Source organism: Peromyscus eremicus, chromosome 5 (genome assembly GCF_949786415.1).
Source record: "Peromyscus eremicus chromosome 5, PerEre_H2_v1, whole genome shotgun sequence".
In the NCBI taxonomy this organism is placed as follows: Eukaryota; Metazoa; Chordata; class Mammalia; order Rodentia; family Cricetidae; genus Peromyscus; species Peromyscus eremicus.
This window is the reverse complement of record NC_081420.1, coordinates 10,417,337-10,436,407: the sequence shown is the minus strand read 5'-3', so window position 1 is coordinate 10,436,407 and position 19,071 is coordinate 10,417,337. Positions and strand designations below refer to the sequence as shown.

General features: G+C 42.0%; 1 long non-coding RNA gene across 1 annotated transcript; it reads left to right on the top strand.

The window, feature by feature from the left end:
- Positions 1-17,410: 17,410 nt before the first annotated feature.
- LOC131910300 (uncharacterized) lies at positions 17,411-18,185 on the top strand. Its single transcript, XR_009379090.1, has 2 exons — positions 17,411-17,574; positions 17,950-18,185. It is a non-coding gene; the product is annotated as an uncharacterized LOC131910300 (long non-coding RNA).
- Positions 18,186-19,071: the final 886 nt, after the last annotated feature.

Below are 19,071 nucleotides of genomic sequence, written 5' to 3'. Positions count from 1 at the left end.
TTCCCACCAACTAATAATTCCCCATAGAAAGGCTCAGTGGTCCATCTCACACATGGTTATAACTTCCATCAAGTTAACAATACTACCCACCACAACAATTTATCCTTTATAAGAGAGGGCAGGTGGCCTGATGTCTTTAGATTTCCTTTCCTTTTTGTTGCAGTTAGCTTTCGAGAAAAGACAACCTCGTTGCTTTTCAGCCAATCTGTGCTCCAAAACCAGTGTGTGTTTTCAGACAGTTTGCTGTATGTTTCATTGTTTTCAGAGGGAAGTTATCTAAATAATTTAGCTTGCCAATATTAGAAACCAGAAGACACATTTGATATTTCTAAGATAAACATTTCAAAATTAAAAATAATGGCATATTGTCACATAAAGATACTCAGCTCAGCAAACCACATCTTGCAGATATTCTGTTTCCCTCCAGAAAATATAGTATGGCTTCCACAGAGTGTTATTTTGAGGACCATATCATACAATACAGAAAATTGCTAAGTAAATGCCACAGGTATTCAAGGAAGCTTTTACTAGGTCTGCAGCCCAAGAAAAGCCTGAACATTTAAGCTTTGTACATAGAGTCTATGCTGGAGATAATCACCACAGCATTATAAAAATGACTTGCCACATGGCTGAAAGAATGATTAGACACACTTCTACTTTTGGCCTTTGGGGTATTTCAATCATGAAAGGTCAAGATGAGCCAAGGATGGCAGGTCCAGAAGGAACGTTGAGCTGAAGTGATTAGGGGATTAAAACAAATGTTTCACTAGAGATTACTATTCAAGTACCCATTTGATTTAATGGTTCCAGAAGGTTAATGCACATCCCAGGCAGGGAGCCAGGTGCTCTCAGCTGGCTTGGAGCCAGTAGGATTATGATGGGAGGTGATGGTGCTATTTAGGCAATTCTGGCCTGTTTGAGACTGTGAAACAAGTCACTGTGGTGGGGAGGAGTTAGTGGGGAGGACTTAGGTCAGACAAGGTGGGCAGAATCGAGACCACAGAAAAGGCAGTGGAAGCCAAAAGGGAGACTCTGAGTTTGATTCTAGATAAACTAGGAGATATTGACATTCTGGGAGCAAGAAAGGAGTGTTTACTTGAAGACATTATGTTATATAAAATAAGCTGGGTACAGAAAGATGGAAGTCACACAGAGGGATGTAGTGGGGGTTGATGCTGTGAGAGTAGAAAGTGCAATGAATGGGGGTTGCCAGAAGACAGAGAGGTACAGTTGGTAAATGGGTATAAGTTGAAAGCTAGAAGCAAAATGAATTCTGGCACTCCATCATGCAGTATCATGACTATAGTTAACAATGTTTTGTGTTCCGCCGGGCAGCGGTGGCGCACGCCTTTAATCCCAGCACTCGGGAGGCAGAGCCAGGCAGATCTCTGTGAGTTCGAGGCCAGCCTGGGCTACCAAGTGAGTTCCAGGAGAGGCGCAAAGCTACACAGAGAAACCTTGTCTCGAAAAACCAAAAAAACCAAAAAAACAAAAAAACAAAACAAAAAAAACAAAACAATGTTTTGTGTTCCAAAATCATTGCAGAACAGGACTTTGAATGCTGCTATCCCAAAGAAATGATAAATGTTGCTTCTTTTATAGCAGAAATCAATCAATCATCAACAGATGGTTGAAAAAGCAAACTGTGATACAATGAAGACCACACAGCAGTTAAAAGAAATGCACTACAGCTACACAAAGCTACATGGATAAGTTCAGAAATACCATTCTTAGTGAAAGAAACTAGAAATACAGGAGCAAGCATGTGGCATGTGGCTCTATACAGTAAAATAATAAGCCATGTGTACATAAAAAAGCATTTCAATTGTTGTCTGCGGCTAAAATGGGACACTAAGGAAGTTTCTGAGAGGAATTAATGATAGCTTGCTGATGTATTAAATATACAAATATGTATGTATATACATGTATACACACATGTATATATACTTATGGTGATATTTTATTTGTACTGAAATGTGATTTTATTTGTATGTTAATAAATAAAGTTGCCTGGGGGTCAGAGCTAATAGTAAGCCATAGCGGAGCTGGGCATTCGTGGCACATGCCTTTAATCCCAGCACTTGGTAGGCAGAGCTAGGTAGATCTCTGTGTGGTCAAGGATACAGGCAGCATTGTAGACACACACCTTTAATCTCAATACCAACCATAGAAGACCTGGAGGTCTGTACAGACAGGCAGTGACGAGGCGGTCATGTGGTTGGGTTTACAACCAATGAGAAGGCAGAACAGAAAGTCTATATAAAGACAAAAACACAGGAAGTAGGTCTCTCTTGGCTGAAGAGGATCCTGAAGCAGGAAGGGTAAGGTGCTGTGGGATGTTCTGTATGGCAAATGTGTTGCTAATTAGTCAATAAATAAAACACTGATTGGCCATTGGCTAGGCAGGAAGTGTAGGCGGGACAAGGAGGAGAATAAAGCTGGGAAGGCTGAGTCAGAGAGACACTGCCAGCCGCCACGATGACAAACAGCATGTGAAGATGCCGGTAAGCCACGAGCCATGTGGCAAGGTATAGATTAATGGAAATGGATTAATTTAAGCTGTAAGAACAGTTAGCAAGAAGCCTGCCACGGCCATACAGTTTGTAACCAATATAACTCTCTGTGTTTACTTGGTCGGGTTTGAGCGGCTGTGGGACTGGCAGGTGAGAGAGATTTGTCCTTACTGTGGGCCAGTCAGGAAAACTCTAGCTACAGTAAGGCTCTTAGCTCTGACTTCTTGGGCTTTTATCTTTACATTGCCTCTGTGTTTCTTATTCAATAAGACGGTTGGTTACTTCTACATATACTCATCAATCCAGATTTTTAAATGCATTAAATTATTTTGTATAAATCATACCTAAGTAGTGTTTGGGGTTTTTTTTTTATTTGAATATATGTGACAGAAAATTAGAAGGGAAATATTGGAATTGGAAAGATTGAAGCAGAGAAGGAAGAAAGAGAATGATGTTGAGAGGGGATTATCTGAAACTAAAGATATATGGAAAAGACACATAGAAACATTTTTTGTAAGTTAATTAAAAATATAATTAAAAAGAAATGAGTTTGAATAAGAGTACCCTAGCTGATGGATAATGCTTTTCCAAGAAAGTTCCAGAACAAAGTATATGATACATCTCTATGAGTTGTTTGTTGGTCAGGGAGGCCCCAGAGACTCTAGAACAGAACAGACTATGGCCATTGTTCTTGGTTGCCTACCTATTTGGTAAGACACTATTGCTGAAGACACCATCCACTTTGGTTGTAGGTCAAAAAAAGAAAAAACAAAACAAAACAACAACAACAACAACAACAAAAACAAGCTGAAACTTAGATGGAAGTTTATTTTCTGATGGTTTCTATGGCACCAGAAAGTGTTGGGAGGTCATTGGGGAAAGACAGCCATCAGCAGTCTTTCCAAGTGATGGACCTGTGTACCACAGTATTGACCTTCCACGTAAGATGTACCCACTGGTGCAATAGTGGCATTGGTGTCATAGGGGTAACTAACCACTTTCTACATGGATTTGCAGCACACTTCACAGAAGAAAACCCATACCCGGTACTATGAAACTTGGTCAAAATCCTATGGCTGGGAAGATCATAGGCCATAGCAGGAAGCTTACTATTATTGCTTTGCTAAATGAACATGATGTCAAACTGCCTCCTAGATATTTATGTTTAAGCCTGGTGCTGCTCTTAGCCTTGGCCAGAGAAGTTTCTTTTTCCACTGGGCAGTGGTTAACACAAAGACTCATAACTGATAAGGGTGCTGAGAATAAGTAACTGTTGAGTGTTCAGCTCCAAAGGGAACATCTTTAGCACCTCTCCAAGGTCAGAGAATATCAGAGAAGAGGGGACAGAAAGAGTTTAAGAATCAGAGGATGAGAAGAAGTGATGTGAAATGCTGTCTTCTAGATAAGACATGGCCACTGCACTCATGAAGACACAACAGCTGTGGTTTCTGCATAAAGACTACACAGATGGGGACTGTTGACATTCCATCATAAATAGAAGAGGACTCATGAGGCCCACTCCTCCCTGAGGTACTACTGACAGTTAATGGTTGCTGGGGGAGGGAGAGTCATTTTCTTCAGTAGTGTAGCCACTGGTAAATTTTCCAAGCTCCAGCAATTAACTCCCCACTCATGCTCATTCAAGCAGCCCCAATTAAACTCAATAGGTCACAAGAAAAAGAAAAAGTAGGGAGGGTATTGGGAAGTATGGTTTCAATAAGAGGAGGAAACTGAGAGTGAATATGATCGGGTATTATATATGTATAAATTTGTCAATGAATAAGTTAAAATGTTACAGGTACATAAACATCCTCAGCAGGCACAACATAAACTATGATAATGCAATGAAATTATGTCAATTTCAGAAAAAAGATAAAATGGAAATCATATTGGATGAAATAAGCCAGACACAAAAAGAAATATATATGGAACCTAGATTTTGTGTGTGTGTGTGTGTGTGTGTGTGTACACACACACATATGCACATATGTACAAACATGAAAGCAGAAAGTAGGCTATCTAGGAAGAAGAAGACTCATTGGAAGGGGGCAGGAGAGTATAATGGAGCTAAACATGGTCAAAATACATGATACACTTGGATGAAACATCATAATGAAACTTACCACTTTACAAATTAAATTTTGCTGATAAGATTATGTTAAACAACTTCAAAGAAAGTTGGTTTTCAATAAATCTTTTAGCCTATCCCAGCATGGGTATCTTCTCTACCCAGAAACCCCAAGAATTCTTGTGTCTGTGCATGTGTCGGGGTTGTACATGTTTGTGTGTATGTATATGCGTACATGTGGAGACCAGAGTTCAACATCAAGTGTCTTCTTCAACTGATCTTTACTTTTTTGAGACAGAGTCTCTCATTGAACCTGGAGTTCACCAATTTGGCTACATTGGTTGTTAGCAAGCTTCAGAGATCCTCCTGTCTCTGCCTCCTCAGAACTGAAATCATAGGCATGCACTGGGCCTAAGTCTTCATGTTGGTCCTGGCCATTAGAATCCAAGTCTTCAACCTAAGGCAGCAAACAATTGACTGCTTGAGTCATCTGCTCTGTCCAAGAACTCCCCCCGCCCCTGCCCCTATCCTTTCTCTGCATTTTCTGTAGTGCAAGTGCAGGTCCATTGGCATTCTGTAAGCTCTCCACAGAGTGAGCAGCACAGTTACAGTCCCTCACATACACTCAGCATGGATACTAGGAGTCAGAGAGCCACTTTGTTACTTGGATATTTGAGCCAAATGCAGAGGGTCACATAAATTGTTTTGGTGTCTTCCTGTAGCTAGAGTTTTCCTGCCTGGCCCACAGTCAGGACAAATCTCTGTCACCTGCCAGTCCCACAGCCGCTCAGACCCAACCAAGTAAACACAGAGACTTATATTGCTTATAAACTGTATGGCCGTGGCAAGCTTCTTGCTAACTGTTCTTATAGCTTAAATTAATCCATTTCCACAAATCTATACCCTGCCACATGTCTCATGGCTTCCTGGCATCTTCACATGCTGTTTGTCATCGTGGCGGCTGGTAGTGTCTCTCTTACTTGGCTTCCTGTTCTCTCAATTCTCCTCTCTGTTAGTCCTGCCTATACTTCCTGTCTGGCCACTGGCCAATCAGTGTTTTATTTATTGACCAATCAGAGCAACAGATTTGACATACACACATCCCACAGCACTTCCCCTTCTCTTTTTTAAAAGAGGAAGGTTTTAACTTTTACACATCTCCAAAGCCAGCTTGGTATATTTGGAAATTTGGGTGTAGCTTCTCTTACTACTTCCTGCTGGAGGGGGGCGCTGTATCTTATGGGGACACAAAGAAAATTTTAGGATTATGGAGTAGTCCATGAGGCTGTATTGTCTGAGCCAGTTGCCTTCAAACCATTCTGGATGTTGGATCATCTGGGCCATGGTGTCATTGGAGACCTTTCAGGGGGTCTTGGCTGGTCAAACCTGATGTATCTTAAGCCTCCTTTCCAAAGCAACATATCCTTACATCCAAATTTTGAAGTCAAGGTACCTTTAAAATATACATTTTGGCATAACTCAACAGCTTTTGCAATCAAATGTTTTTCTTCAGTTACGACTATCAAAGAGAACATAATCCAGATTCTCTGTGTGGTAGCCATCTTTACGTGGCTTATTTTTTATATCACCTTGAACCTACTGCTTTAAACTGCAGCATTCCAAGACTGAAACAGCACTGTGGCTGCTGGCTCCGCCCACTTTAGCTTCCCAACATGGCGGTGGTACGTTTTCCGCCAGCTCTGGGAGCCATCAACTCTCATAAATAGTGGGTCTATGCTTCTATCAAAGCAGCATGTAGCCCAGAAACCTCTTTTTTGTTTTGTATTAGCAAAGGCTAAATCCACCATGCAGCTTAATGTGCCACTTGCAGAGGCCTCATTCCCGCCATACTGCAGATTGAGCGTGCACACCAGGAACCCACAAGTAGCTCAAACTGGCAAGCTGCCGCTCATTTGAGAGAGACAATTAGGAAGCTGTTTTTAGCTCCGTTTTAGAATCTTTTCTCAGGTTTCAGGTGGAAACTCTTGCCAACTTGTTGGGCGCCATTTGTAGCTAGAGTTTTCCTGCCTGGCCCACAGTCAGGACAAATCTCTGTCACCCGCCAGTCCCACAGCCGCTCAGACCCAACCAGTATCTCTCTTACTCAGCTTCCTGTTCTCTCAATTCTCCTCTCTGTTAGTCCTGCCTATACTTCCTGTCTGGCCACTGGCCAATCAGTGTTTTATTTATTGACCAATCAGAGCAACAGATTTGACATACACACCATCCCACAGCATCTTCCTGTCCCTGTTTCAAAGGACATTGTTAACTGTCATGGGATGAGATCACAGGAGAATTTTATTTATAAATCATGATGTAGTCTACATGAGTTACCAGTAAATATGGATTGAAATGAAGACAACACTCGATTCTTCTCTGTAGAGTTAGGAGCTAATGGATGTTGTGTTAAGAACTAGCCTCATCATAGGAAAGTGCCATCAGCTGGGAAGAAAGCGAATGTACACATAGAAAACAGGACAGCCGGGAGTTGTGCTCAGCAGAGACTAAGTTGTAGGGTGGGAGAAGGAGCTACCATCCATTATCCTGTGAAAATACTTCAGAAGAGCTGAGCACATGCAAGGCCCTCTTGGGATCTCAAAAGGGAAAAGGTCAGTTGGTGACTAGACATCTGCCTAGAGACTTATATGAGAGGTATAGTCTGATGCTGTGGGCTGATTCTGTCCTGGGGTCCTATCTTGCTGTGTGTGAATGTGCCCTACCTCAATACAGTTATCAGCTAGGACAGTGCTCCCAACCTGAGTCCTACTGGCTTTCCAAGATGGACAAGTGTTCGCTATGAGGAACTTCTTACATATTACGAGATGTTCAGTTGCCATTCAAAGTTAGCAATACTTGCCTCCACAATCATGTGACAACTCAAATATTTCCTTCCTGGGGTGTTCTAAATACCTCTTGTCCAGCTGAAGACTTCTCAACTAGAGCTTCTTATGGAATCTTCCCAAGGAAAGGACCATTACAGATATCTATAGAAGAATGTATGTACTAAATGTGTGTGTGTGGGGGGGGATCTGCATGTGTGTCAAAGATGCTTTCCTTTAATCTTCTGAAGCCTAAGGCCCCACTCACTGCAACTGAAGTAACATATACATCAGAGATCAGCCAAACTGATCCACCACCTGGTCTGTCAATACAGCTCCACTGACACATGGCCATGCCCAGTTAGTTTATTTTCTGTCTGCCTTCATAGCGCAATGGAAGAGCTGGGTAGCCACATTGGAGGCCATGTCTTCTACAGAGAAGAAAGCATCTTCTAACTGCCTCTTCTCAGAAAAGATTGGACATGGGCAAGAGCTTTATAAAATCATGGGGCTGACCAGCTCAATTTTAGTGTTGTCATGACCAGCAAATGCCCTGGCTTCAGGGAATCCCACTGGATTAGGCCCAGCCACTCATCCCAGAAAGCTCACAGAAGATATGAGTCATGGTGGAGGCAGGAAAGGAGCATCCTTGACAGCATGATCATGTCAGGAAGAACAAAAATCCATAGACATAAAATCTGTCTTCTTAATTAAGAAATCAATTGAGAAAGAAATGAGGAAAGCATCCCTAATGGTGGGCCATCATCTTGGTCTGGCTGTGGATCAGTTGACATGTTAATTGGTGCCAAGATGATCTCCATTACTTTTAGTTCTTTTAAAGATGCTGTCAATAGACCTGTTGTTCCTGGAATACAAGTTAAACGTAGGGAGGGAAACTCCGGAGCTCTCATAAAGAAGAAGAAAAACAGGGTGGCGTCAGAAACAAAATGGAGTTGGTTAGGTCAGAGACTTGTCTCTCACAGACGTTGGATTTCATATTTCTTTCTGCATTGGCTACATTGGCACCACTGTGACCATAACAACTGACAAAAGAAAACTTTAAGGTTGAAAGGTTATTCTGGCTCACTGTTTCACAGGATTTCATCTGCAGTTGCTTGATTCATGAGATTGAGCAGAATTCCACTGGTTCTCACCCACAGATAAGTCACAACCCTCAGAATTTGGTCCTAGAAATTGGTCCTTCCTGACACCAGACTCTTGCCCAGCTAAAAGCTCCACTGTTTCTGCCATACACTCGACTGTGGTCCTGTCCTAGTTATCAGTGGTCCAGGTAGTCTTGAATTAATACTTATCTAAAGTGTCTACCCCAGAAAAAATTCTGCAGACCTTAAAGTAACAGTAATTTAGGGCAGTGATATAAACCTGGATGATTATTAAACAACCTCCATTTGCATCTGGGACATTTGGCAATATCCAGAGATGTTTGCTTATCACCTCTTCTCGCTACTCCTGGTATAATGAGTAAGGGCTGGAGGGTTGGGAATGCTGAAAGACAATTTACAATGCACAGAACAGTCTGTCACAACAAGGAATAACCTGGCCCTAGCTGTTAATAGTGTCAGGGTTGAGACTTCCATAGTTGACCTTGAAGACTAAATGCTATGATGTATAGAACTCACAGACTATAGCTATGGTTGCTACTATGATTATTAATGTTTATGCTCTTGACAATGAAATGGTTCTCATCCATCCTTCCATTCAACTTATTCTCTAAGCTCATTGAGGTGACTTCTATACCTGTCCCAAACTGAACTCCCTCTCACAGCACACACCTTCTTCTCCAGTCTTAGTTATTGTCAGCTCCTTAGTCTTCTCTTTGGAGGACACAGTATCTGTGCGTCTTTATTGTCATCCCTGACCATACTCAAGTGAACATCTTCTCCCTCTTGAGTGGCCACAGTAGCCTAAGTGGCCTCCTCAACTTCACTGTCATCCCGTGCAATCTGCCAGCAACCAGAGGGATCTTTTTCCAATGTAAGGTGGATGCCAATCCTTAAAATCCTAAAGCATTCTATTTTCAATACTTTTTAAAAGAAAAACATCCAATGTCCTTTATATCACATGACTTGTGTCCTACCTGGTTCTATCTGCCTGTCATCTTCATTCTGTGTCCTTTCCTCCTTAGCAGTCTTCTCTGGTCACCTCCTTCTAGTTCCTTGGTCATATCAACCACTTCCCTCATAGAGGCCTTAGTTCCTTCAATGTTCTCCTATCTGTTCTTCCTGTGGCTGTCACCAAATTCTTCAGAAGTTCTTGAAAATATCCTCCTCCAAGAAGCATTTCCCCACTACCCAGTGGGTACTCCACTTCTTCTGTACTTTGGATTCACCCCAAGTGTGTCCTTCAGAAGGCTGTGTGCTGGGTTTAGTCTTCAGTGCAGTAATGTTAAGAGATGACAGAATTTTTAGAAGTTGGAGCCTAGAGGGAGATCCTTAAGGGAACTGCTCTCAGTGAGTGATAGCCGTCTCCTGTGAACCCCCAGTTAGTTATCAAGAGTGAGTTGTTAGAGAGTTTCTTAACTTGGAAATTATCTCCCTTTCTCACACTGATTCTCACCATCATAATATCATGTAGACCTCACCAAGTAATGCCCTTGAACCCACAAAAATAAGAGCTAAATAAAGCCTTCTTTCTATAAAGTAACCATCTTCGGGTTTTCCATTATAATAACAGAAAACAGGCTCATCTCTCTGGCTCTTGATTTGCCTCATATCCGGTTCTCTTCTGTGTTGACACTATTCAGATCTATAATTGTAATTTTATTTGTTGACTTAGTTGTAATCAGCCTGCCTTTTATTAGACTGCAAATACCAGGAAAAGTTGCTCATCATGTACCTTTGGTGCCTCACATTATGCTGAGCACACAGTCACTGAATGGTGAGTGAAGACTACAGACTCAATATACAATAGAGCAGATACAGAGGTAATCAAGATGTCTGCTTGATACCTTGAGCCATTGTTCTGTTCTGACTCACACTCAGTAGCTCCTTGGAAGCATCTGAGCCTCTGTGAGCAGCCATGGGGCAACAATTTCCTCTTGGCATTGCCTATTTGTCCATTCTCCTCACAGAAGGCCTGTGTTGGAAATTCTGAGCTGTAGAATGCCTCATGGCATTTTCTGCTCAGTGAACCCATCCATTCCCATTTATTTCAGAGGGCAAAAGATATAAATTTCAAAAGACCTTCTTGTAAGTTTTTGTGGGAGGGCAAACTCACGGGCAGGAATTCCTTTGGTGGCATCTCTGAGTGGCTGAGGCAGGTGATAGAGTTGTCTTGGAAGCATAGTTCAAATTACTGTGGCTGGACAGGGATGGTGGAACAGGGGACTTGGGCAGCTTCTGAGTCTGGATATGGAGTTCACTGGGATAGATAGATGGAGGAAGTCTGAGGTTTATGACACAGTTCTCAGAGATGAAGTAGAGGACACAGATTTAATTAATCTTAGTCTAGTAGTAAGGGTCAATCGGGTTTTAACATGAACTGTAGCCAGCATGGGCCAGATGGAGTGTCTACTCCTTGGAGATGTGTTCTATATAAATGGAGTTCCAAGAGCATTAGGAAACCCCAAGAGACCTGTGAGAGTTAAGTGAGTACCAGAGTCCAAAAATCCTAGAGGTAGAAAGGAAGGACTCAGCTATTAGAAAAAAAAAATATGTTTGAGAATCAGTAAGCCTATGTCAGAGTCTTGATCCTTTCCCTTCCTGGACACACATAGTTAGACAAGTCATCTTTTTGAGCCCTGGTCTTCTCAGCTATAAGGTAAGGAGAAACACCCTGACCACATAGAACGTAATAATGATTGAATTTGATGCATGGAAAGCCCCATTCAGGGTGTAAACGCTGCTGCTTAGAGTATTGTCTGCCGTTGACAGCACCTTATATACAGGGCTGTGGAATAAGCATTGAGATGAACTGATGATGGTGGCCAGAGCCAGGCCCTTGGAAATAAAAGGGTGAAGGGATGTGGGGTTATTTTCACTGGGATTGGCTAGGAAGCATCAATCCTAGACTTATCAGTAGGACCTTGGCTAGGAGGCCTAGGGTGCCTTGAATTTCCTAGAGTTGATTCCCTGTACTGTTTCCATCTGTGAACTCCACCAGGTGTTGCTCCTGGTAGGATTGCCAGAAAGATGATGAAATGAGCTTAGGTCAGCAGTGAGGACTGAGGAGTATGAGGGGTCCACGTCTAGAAGGTCTTCATGTTGTTTATTTTTTTAACAGATCCTGGGGGAGTCACTGGATGTATGCACCCTTTACTTGGAACTGCTCTATCCATTCATGCTTTCATCTGTGTAGTTACTGAGAGAAATTTGCACGTCGGGACTCTACATTGGGCTGATGCAGAGGCAAGCAACCCGGGGACAAGGGGGCAGAGCACCGGCTCCCGAGGAGATCCAGATCTGGTGAAGGAGTGCAGAGGACTGAGAGAAGCCGTAGCACACTCCTTGGGGGCACTCTTCTGGGCTTGCTGAGCCACCCATGTGACAGAGTCATGTGACATGAGCTGTTATCTCATTCAGCTTGCTTCAGTTTCCACATTATTATTATTACTATTGTTAATTATTATTGTGACCACTGAGTGTAAGTGCTTAGGCAATGCTTGAAAAATATTAAACTCTCAGTAGATGTAAGAAGTAGAAATGATGGTGGTGGTGGTGGTGGTGGTGGTTGATATAGTGGTGATGGCTGTGGTAAGGATGTGGTGGGTGTGGGGTAGTAAGACAACATATTCCAGCTAAAGCCTTTTAACATGTGTTTCTTTTAAAATAGATTTATTTATCTCATATAAGTATTTTGCCATCATGTATATGTGTGTAACATGTATGTACCTAGTGCCCGAGGAGGCCAGAAGAGTTGTCGGATCTCCTGGAACTAGAATTGCAGGTTGATGTTACTTGGATTCTAACAGCTCCCCCTCTGGGGAGGGGGTGAGAAGGCATGGTATCAACAACTCAGACACCGGGAATCTGCTGAAAGCAAATAATGGACTCATTTATTCAATAACAGGGAAGGCGTTATATACCCTCCCTCCAGCTCCCAGTCTGTGTGGCCGTCCCTCATTGACTGGGCACAATCAGGAACTCTGACATCACATTGACTGTTGCTAGGCCCACAGACAGACTCCAGGTTGGCTCTTAAGGAGTACATTAGTTATGTGCATATCTTGGCTACTGGTCTGAGCCAATTTCCTCGACCCTATGGGCCTGTCCTGCTACAGTTGTGATTAACCCTGTGGGTGCTGGGAACTGAACTCGGGTCCTCTGCAAGAGTAGCCAGTGCTTTTAACTGCTGAGTTGTCTCTCCAACTCCCAACCTCTCTCTCTTAAATGGTGCATAAGTAGCTGCAAAGTGCATAGGGAAGGAAGGGACATCCTTGGCACAGACGGCAGTGGGTACAAAGTTGTTGAAGCATTGCGTGGCTACGATAACTAGTTAGGGAAGAGCCTTACCTCAACCATGGCGTCCGTTGGCTTTAACTCCAGGCTCTCTAGGTTGAACATCTTATCATCACCCATCTCCTCCCCCTACAGATAGATTCTAAGAAGTTTGTTCCCACATAGCACGAATTCACCTTCTGTCCTCTTGGACTAGGAAGTTGGACCAGTCTCTAGTAAATATTTATATTGGGATATTTGGAGACTGTACAAAATGTGCAGATATTTTCATCCTTTCTTTCACGGTTTACACAGTGTGCCACCTGCCTCTATGTCTTGAAAACGAAAGGCAATTTTTAAAGAAAATAGGTTGGAATGAGAGGCTAGAAGTCATGCATTATACAAAAGCTCACTGTCAAGCTAACAGAAATGCCAGCTGCTGAACCAGGGAGAGTGAGTTCTAGGTGGGTGGAGGACATGTTGGGCAGTGTCCAAAGCCATCCTACATCCATTATCTTGTACATGCCTCTCAAAAAATCCAGTGAGGAGAAGATGCTCACTTCATACTGAAAATGGGGAAACAGAAGAGTATAACGGCCGTGGGACCACCTGTGTGCAAGCAGCCAGTACATGGGAAAGCACTGAGTGTAGATTTATCTCCAAGCATGGAGAGCAGAGACATTACAAGTCAGAACATAAAGAAAATTAAACAGTTGTGTGATGTTAACATGTTACTTTAATAAAAGTTTCTATAACCTCCATTACTGTGCAAACAAGGAAGATTGCAACCAACCTGTTACCTTGTGCAGAACAACCATGCCCCACATTTCATCTTCCTGTGGGTGCCTCTCATATAGGTTTTCTTATTCCTCAACTCACATCATCTAATCTCACTGATAACTGGGTGCTGGCACGGTATAGATATGTCTGAGTTCCTGAGTTATTCTGTGGAAAAAAATTGCTGGATTTGATCCAATTGAGTTTTGTATATAAACAAAGAAAGAATATTCCAGGCCATTCATGCAATGGAAATCACAGGTGGACCTTGAACCGGGGTCAGATTGGCCTGTGCTCTGGGTCACTTTTGTTGAGTATCTTCTTTTCAGATCATGACCCAGATGGGATGACCAATAATGAACACGTGCATCAGAAATGTTCCACAGACACTTCTGAGAACTTGAGGATCTCTGAAAAGCCAAGAAACACGGAGATGGGTAAATATCCAGAGCATAGGGCACATGAAGTGTGGAGAGCAGAGGATGGGAGGAAAATTGGTGGCAGGCTGCATAGAACCTAGAATGCTTTGTTGGGAACTGGTGTTTTAATCCAAAGGCAATAAAGAGACCCTGAACATACTTAAATAGGACCAACCTGAACAAATAATATACGGGGACCATCAAACAAAAGAACCATTAATTTGGAGCAGAGAAGAGAGGCCTGGAAGTCAAAGTGTCTTTAAAGACAGAGGGCTTGAAAATGCTTTGTTAATCTTGAGAGTGACAGCAGAGCAGCACATGGAGATGAAAACAAATTTCGGGAGTGAGCCTGGAGCAGGTTGCATCTTTCTTTTGCCTTGAACACTGCACCTTCTGTCTTCCATGTGTGTGTTTGTGAGTCACGGGGTGAGCTGGAGGCTCCACGTAGGCCACACATCAAAGGCAACTTGGGGGTGGCTTCAAACTTTTTCACATACCCCAGTGTCTTCGTTTGTTTTCCATTGCTATGATAAAGGCAACTTAAGAGAGAAAGGGTACAATCTGTCATGTCGTGGTTGTCAAGTGGCAGGAGCTTAAAGTAGCTGGTCACACTGTGTTCATAGTTGGAAAGTAGGGAGTGATGCATATCTGCTGCTGCTCAGCTCCCTTTCTCTGCAGGGAATGATGCCACCCACAGTGGGCAGGTCTTTCCACCTCGGTGAGAGGAATCAAGATAACCCACCACAGACACCCCAGAGGACAATCTCCTAGTTATTCTCCATTCTGTTAACTTGATAGTTAACACTAACCATCACTCCCAGAGACTGGTATGTATATATTTATGATTGTATTCAGGGAAGTTCTGCATTTCACAGATGTTACCATCTAGGCTTCCTTATTCCACCCATACCTGTGATCCAGTACAACTTTCCTGGCCTTCTGGCACTAACAGATCTGAACCCCACAGAACTCATGATGGGCACTCTTCTTAAACATCAGCCACTATGTAGAATTACATTCCTTCTGAAGTAAGCTGAGAAATTAAGCATACTCTGTCCATTACTACTATAACACATCTCTGTATATTTAATTCACTATTTTTTGAGAGTCAGGCACTGGGTCCTGTCCTGAGAACAACAAAAAAAAATTAACAAAATACAACCCCCCTCTTTTCCTAAATGCTTTCATCTATTTCATCCTCTCATTTCTTATGAACATAAATTTATATACTTAACTGAGCTTCAGAAATTAGTCAAGTCTTTTTTCTCTGTTCACAGGCTCTTGATGTAGCAAAGGCTTCATACTGGAGTATGGAGAACTTGGAAGCTTGGTGTACTGCTGACACGAATGTGAAATTGTGAAAACAACACTATGAAAACTAGTTCTTTAAAAAAAAATCAGTAGAACTACCTACCATCCATCAACCTTATTTTTGACATTTAAATGTGTATATATGCATACACATGCTTATGTATATTGAAAACAAGGTCTTGAAGAGGTAACTGTACACTCATAATTATGAGTACTGCTCATATTTTCCAGTGGTGGAAACAATCCACATATTAATGGACAGATGAATAGATAAAAAATGTATGGTATACACATAAAATGAAATACTATTTAGTTTTTAAAATGAAAGAAACTGATATATGCTACAACACAGGTGAACTTTGATGGTGTGATGGAGAGTGAGCCAAGCTTGCCATAAAAAGACAACTAGCTTATGATTCCACTTGTATGCAGAACCTAGAGTAGAGATTTTGTCTGGGCTGAGGGTAGGGAGTGAAGGATGGGGAACTATTGTTTAATAGGGTTAGTGTTTTGTTTTGCAAGATCAAAAAGTAAGCTCAGAGAATAGATGCACAGTGATGTGAATATTCTGTATAGTGAATTTTTTTTTTACTAAAATATGATGTGAAGATTTCTTCCTGGTCTTAGTTATTTGATGTTCTCTGTGGCTCTTGTACCCAGATGGGCTTCTTTTTTCATAGATTTGGAGTTGATTTTTCTACGACTTTATTGAAAATATTTTATATGCCTTTGGCCTAGAATTCTTCTTCCATGCCCATAATTCTAAGGTTTGTTCTAACCGGGGTAATCCAAGGACTCTTGTGTGCATTAATGTACTTAAAATCTTTATATTTTCTTTGAATGAATACTCCAGATTTGCCTTTCCTTCGAGTTCTGATTTTTTTTTTTTTTTTTTTTTTTTTGTCTTCCACACAATCCTCTCCACTATTAATGCTCTCTGCTAGGCTTTTTAGTTGACTTGCTGACTTTTTCATTTCCTATCATTTTGGGTTTTCTTTAGTAATTCTATTTCTTTATTATATTCCATTTTTGTGTTCTGATTTCTTTTCTAATTTCATTTAGTTGTTACTTGTGTCCTCTTAGAGTTTATCCCTTTGTCATTTAAACTCACTGAGGCATCTTCAGGTGTCCTTTGACACGAAAGTGCTTATAACTGCTCTCCTGAGTTTTTCATCTGGGATTTTGTCTGGGAGTCTCTCAACAGGGAGCAAACTTTGGTGCAGTAGATAATTTTTGGAGGAGACACAGTGACTCTCTCAATCTTCCTTATTGTTTGTGGTTCTGCACTGGGATTTGCATATCTAGTTAGTCCATTAGTTAAGTCTTTCTGATGCACCTGTGTTGAATTAGCAATTGGATTGGTCCTTGGCATTTACTCAACTAGGCTGATAAGGGTGGGTGGTACATGGAGCTCAAATGTGGGGGTGGTATCTGAGGTGTTCCCCACTCCACCAGGGTTACAACCTCTAGCTTCTTGAAGGGGGTCTGTGGGACTCATGAATGCTGAGAGCATGTTTTAGTGTGACCTCTGAGCCCACGAGACAACATTCACAGTGTCAGGTGGGCTAAAGACAATTGTTGGGGTTGAAGGGTTTTTACATCTTTGAATTCACACGGGGCACTTCTGAGACTCTGTAGGTCTTGAAGTATCTTGGAAATGTGCATAAGGAGATGATTATGGGCCATAAGTCCTTGACCTCACTCAGTCAGCTGAAGCCCCCTTGGGTCTACCTTCACACTGGATTGGTGGAAATTCCTATGGGTCCCAGCAGGAGTCTGGAAATGGGTCAAAGGGATAAGGGCACTAGGTTGTAGATCTCTGACCCCACACTGGGTCAGTTAGAATCCCCATGATTCCCAGAAGGAGCCTAGGAACAAACGTGTGAATAGGATTGTGCGACTTGAGTCTGACTTTACATAAGATCAGCAGTTACCCCATGTGTCCTGACAGGAGCCTGGAGACACAGAAGTGGGAAGAGAGCTGCATCACAGATCTCTCACTTCACTCTGGGGCAGTCAGAGTTCCCATGGATACAGACAGAAACGTGAACAAAGCTGAGGGCACGTGGGACCTAGATATGCACCTCTGACTTCACACTGAGTCAGAGTTCCGGTGGTTCCCATCAGGAGCCTGGGGACAAATGAGACCAGGAGGACAGCTTGTGTGCCTGACTTCACACTGGCTCAGTCAGAGTGTCTGCAGGTCCTGGCAAGATTGTGGAGACAGCAAGAGAACAAGAGAATGGGCTGTCTATCTCTGCTTTACTCTGGGTCAGCCAATTCCCGCATTTCTTGGCAGGAGTCTAGAACTAGGAAGGGGATGGGGAGCTGGGCTGTGGAAGTGGGTCACATACCTCTGACTTCACACTGGGTCAATCAGACTCCCACAGGTTCTGGCGGGAGTGTGAAGAAAAGTAAGGGTAGAGGGAACTGGGCTAATCACTATTTTTTTTGAATAGAACTTTTATTACATTACCAAACCTCTACTCTGCAATTAACTCTAATTACATAAGCAATTAAATTGAGAGTAAGACTATTTTGTGATTTAAACCTATTTATACTTATACTACTTTCCCTTAATTAATTCTCATCTCCTGGTTACAACTGCCATTTAATTAACAGCTTTTTTTTTTTTTTTACCCTTAGTGTTATTTGAAGACCAGTTTCTCTGTGTTCATGTATCTAAGCATAATGCGGCTACTTGGTTGTGATGGATGTCCCAAAGAAGAGACAAAAGAAGAGGCTAATGCTCAGAATTGACTAATCTGGGCAGGTTAATGCTACCATGGAATTCTTTTTCCCCAAGGTTATTATTGGTACATTTGCAAGCTGTTGGTTTTGAATAATCGTTTTGCATCAGGTATCTTTACTGGAAATGTTAATTGGGTCTGAACATTTTTCTGGTGGAGTCCTCTGGGTCTTCATGTAAAAATTATGCCATCTGCAAATAAGGATACAGTTCCTTTTTTTTTTTCCTGTCTATATTCCTTTCATCTCCCTTTTCTTGTTGCTGTGACTAAGACTGTCATCACCACACTGCAGAAGAAAGGAGTGGATAGGAACTTTGTCTCATCCTAGACATTAGGAGAGATGCTCTGTTTTCCTCTACTCAGTTTCCTGCACACAGCCTTTGTTACACTGAGGTATGTCTCATTTATTCCCGGTTTTGTTCAGGTCTTTGTCCCGATCCCATGCTTAACTTTGTCAAATGCTTTTTCTGCATCTATCTAAATGACCATGAGGTTTCTGTTCTTTAGTCTATTTATATGATGTATTTTAATTTACTTGCATATGCTGAACCAACCTCTTGCATCCTTGAGATGAAATCAACTTGTTCTTCTCATATAATCTTCTTATAGCATTCTTGGATTTGCTTTGCAATTATTTTTGTTAATTCTTTGAGAATTTCATACAATGCATATTGATCATGTTCACCCTCTTCCCCAACACCTCCCAGGTTCACCTGCCCTTCTCTATCCACCAAGCTTTGTGACCTTGTCTTTTTAAATGACTTTTATTATTATTATTATTATTATTATTATTATTATTATCATTATTATTATTATAATTTTTACATCCTGACCACAGTTTCTGGTCCCTGCTCTTCTCCCAGTCCCTCCCCATCCACTCCTCCTCTGTTTCTAGTCAGAAAAGGGCAGGGCTCCCATAGATATCAGCCAAATAGGGCATATCAAGTTGCAGTAAGACTAGGCACCTCTCTTCATATTAAGGCTGGACAAGGTAACCCAGTATGAAGAATAGGGTCCC